Source organism: Merops nubicus, unplaced genomic scaffold (genome assembly GCF_000691845.1).
Source record: "Merops nubicus isolate BGI_N331 unplaced genomic scaffold, ASM69184v1 scaffold45085, whole genome shotgun sequence".
Lineage (NCBI taxonomy): Eukaryota > Metazoa > Chordata > Aves > Coraciiformes > Meropidae > Merops > Merops nubicus.
In genome coordinates, this window is record NW_008609987.1 from 65,720 (window position 1) to 70,011 (window position 4,292).

Sequence of the window (4,292 nt, forward strand, 5' to 3'; positions counted from 1 at the left end):
GCAGGAATGGGGAGGAGAAGGAAAAGCTGAGAAGTTGCTGTCTGGCAGATAAATGCTTGGAGTAAGCATTTACTTAAAGAGCTATATTTAACCTTTGCTTCACTACACCTTGATGCACTTTCACATCATGTCTGTAAGAGTTTTGTCTCTGCTAAGACATAGGCTCTCAGGTATAACTTTTAAAATCGGGTTCTTTTTTTAACTTAACAGAGCTGCTTCCACGCTTCAGACTAAGCTGGCAGGACTGGAGGCGTGATGGTGTGACAAATAACAAAGGCCCCCTAAGGGGCTGGGGAGACCAGATTCCAGCTCTCATCAGAGGGCACCGCATTGCTGCACAGAAACAGAGCAGGGTTTGCACTAATTCTGTAATTACTCCAGCACAGCTCATGTGTCCTGCCATCCCCCAAAAATGAAAAAAAAAAAAGAATTAGGCGAAAACAATAGCAAAACATTTTTGGGAAGTGCCAAGCAGCTTGCGGAGGCTGGTGCTGCAAAAAGCTAGCAAATGGCATTGATGTGAAGTTAATGAGGATCAGGACACTTGGCAGTGGAGGTTTCTGGGCTGCAGAAGGAGGGGGGGCTCTCGGGAGGTCCCGATAAGCATTAGCTGTTTTGGATGCTCAGCCAAAACTTTTGTGGTTTGCCTGTTAGTACTGAATCTCTTTTTTGTTCAGCCGTTACTTTATACTGTGCGGTCTGGCTAGCAGTTGTACAACAGCATTTAAAATATACAACATGCTGTGAGACAGAAGGCAGCTACCTTGTCAAAGATGCCAGCATTAAATTACAAAACGGCTAGTATGCTCCATATATAGGATATAGCCATTTTGATTGTGAAAGGCAAGACAGCCAACTTCTGTTATTGAGTTTAGGACGTAGCAGCTTTCTTGAGTACAGCAAGGGAGGGTAAGGAAAGTACAAGGAAAGGGAGTTGAATAGTCCCATTTGCATCCATAACCAGTTTGACCTGGCAGAATGAGAAAGAGAAGAGGCTGGTGATCTATTTTTGGAATGAGGAAGAAAATGACTGGAATGAAAAGTAGTTGTATAATGTCTCCAGAGGGCTCATCACATGAGGGTTGTTTGCAGGGTGAACGTAGCAGAGACAATGATTGTAGTTTTTGAAGTGAAACAGTGAAGAAGCTGTACCTTTAGGTATGTGGTTTGACTTTCTGTCATTTTTTTTTTTTTTAATTTGATGAAATTGATTTCCTCTTGAACATTATTGGCTTTGAGGGAAAATATATAGAATAGGGCATTTGAACAATAGTATTGCTGTGACACATCATAATGCTTTGTGCTCTGCAACAGGCCCTTCTTTTCTTAGTAGTTAACTCTTTATTAGTGAAAATAAGTTCCATATTCTTAAAGGAGGTGGAACTAAAGATGCAGCTACCCCAGAAGCTGTGTAAAAGTTACTGAAGAAAGTTTAAAAAGATCTCATAAGAGGAAACAAAGACACTAGATTAGCTTTGAACCTGGGAGTTTCCCACACCACAAATCAAGTGCATTGTCAGAAAAAGCACAGGTGTACACCACATGTACAGGTTAAAATGTGGTCCTGAGTGCTGTGATGACAGTTCTATGGTCATAATGTATATATCCCAAAGAGTACTTATGCATCTGTTATAAATTCAGGTAGGATAGAGATAAGGGAATTTCTTTCTAAGTTACATTATTGTAAATACAGCCTTGCTCTATTGGTATCAATGAAATTATTCATATGTGAATTTGTCCCAGAGGCTTTTCTTTTCCTTGTAATAATAGTTTTGTAGACACCAATATTTAAATACTTTAATGTATCTCCCCCACTTTAAGACACAGAGAAAGATTATCTTGAGACTTTGCTGTGGTCTGATAAGAGCAGTGAGGAATTCTCTGCAGGAGCAAGTCTGATATGTACTGTGGTAAGGATATAAAAGGTCTGAAAAGCCCTTGGAGGTTTCACAGATTTCCAAATGACATAATGCAGCATTAATGGAGTAGATGGGTTAAAACAGAACAGAAGTTTGAAGAACAAAACCAACATAAAGCTGTTATGTGACATTGGCAAAATAAAAATGGGTTTGCATCAGAAACATGCAGAAACTTATTTTTTCCCACCTGATACCACAGTAGGTGTTCCAGAAAATTTTTGTACGTAACACAGAAGTGGAAAGTAGCACATGCTTTCAGTAATTTTAAAAAATCAGTGAGTTTTTTGGGTTGCAATTTTGAACAAAAAACCAGTTCGGGCTCCACGTCCAAGCTTTAGCAAGGTCCACATAAAGCTTGGCCCATGACTGAACTTTAAGGTCTTTAAGGCTTTGGGGGCTGTGGGTATAAGGGTTTGAAATCTTCTGAAAAAAATCTCTGGTGCCTGTGTTTGTGAGATGCACCACCCTGTATCCTGAAAAAAAAAGGAGTAATATTTAAAGAAGGAGAAGAGATGTTATGCCAACTCCATAAATGAGTCGCTTTGCTGTTTTTATTCATAGCATGCACATAGAAGCCCTGAGTCAGCTTCAGGGCAGTGTACTAGGCTCTATATTCCACACATAAGAAATAAGGTGATTGCTGTCATCAGACTTGTACTGGCCAAAGAAAGGCTTGCCAAATTATTCTGTCATAAGAATGTGTTTGTTGGCCAGGTTGGAAAATGAGAGAGAATTTGATCAAGAATCAAACACAGGTTTTGTATCAGCTCTGATTAGTCCAAGCAACAATAATACTTAAAAAAAAAAGTATTATTTTTTAAAATAAAAACCCCCCAGACCCCAAAAGTGATAGTGACCATTTAAACATCTTTAGGAATTAGAATATGTGAAAAGGTTAGTGATGAGCTGTGTGAACTTTGCTAAAACCTGGTCAATATTTACATAATTCATGCACCCCACCGAGTGAGAAGCTGACAGTTAGAATAGCATCACTTCTACATAATACTACTGCAACAGGAAAAGGAAAATATTTTCTACATCCTGAATCAGTTATTTAAGCCTTCCCTACCTCCTTGGGAGTATGACAGAATTGATCAGCCAAGCTGAACAACACTGGCATTGCAAGCATTTATTCATACCATCTGGTACAGAATCAAATCCAAGTAACAAAGGCTTTTATTTTCCCACAAAGGCTGAAGGTTACATAAATGTTACCCACATACTTGTGGCATCCCTACATGTTATTCTCACGTGCTGTAGAGCGATTGACAATTCCCAGACCAGAACAAGACAGCCAGCCATGAAGATTCCTGTAGCACAATTGATTGCAATTGCTTACTAATACCACTAAACGTACAATTTAGACCCCTTGAAGAGCAGTACATTCCCCTTGTTCCTTATTGCACAGATAGTATACGTGGCCCAACATGTCAGGCAACATCTCCAGTGCTTTAATGTGACAGTACTAGTATGGGGTTTGGTTTTTTTTTTTACTTATCTGGGATGACCACTTGAACTCACTCATGGCTCTGTTTCATTCAGCTGCTCATAAATTAGCCTCACATCCTGAACTCATGAAAGTAAATACATATTTGATGCTAAACCAGTGTACAGTCAATCTCGTTGCTTTTTTCTTTTCTCGTATATTTACATGCTTACATGAAACTTGTCATCCTTCATCATAACTATAAATAGCATCTGAATGAGTTTTAGGACTTAAATGTTTTGCAAGGTATTGTGCAAAAATAAAAGTTTAAGAAATAGAAACAGCCATTCAGCCATTCAGAAAGTTTAATGATGTGGGGTAAGCTGTAAAAAAAAAAAGTATTTTTCCAAAATTTCCACTTCAGAATCTGGTGCACGTTATTTATAGCCTTTACAATTAAGACATTTATATGCGTGAGAGCTTCAGGTTTTGAGGGCACAAAGATAAACTAAGACTTGAAACTTACTGCCTTTGCTCATCTGCTGCTGGTCTCTTCTATTTATGAGATGCTCCAACGGGTCAGCTCCTCCAGCAACTCCCACTATATTCAAGTGGCCACATCCTGCAGGTGCAAGGAAATTTTATATTTGAGCATGCAGGAAGATAGACCAGGTCAGAATTGTTCTTTTCTGAAAGGAAACGTTAAAGGAAAATAAAATTAAAAATAGGAGAGGGAAGGAATTATACTGGGAGAAATTAGGGGGGGGGAAGAAAACACAGATAGAAACCTATAATTTTTTTTTTCAACAAGAAATTGATGTGTTTGACATGAAAAAGGCAATTTGTTTCTCCAATGTGTAGTTTATATCCCTATTTTCATGATGTTTTGTTCAGACTTTATTTTCCATGGAAAACCTCAGCACAATCTCATTGTTTCCTGAGATGCG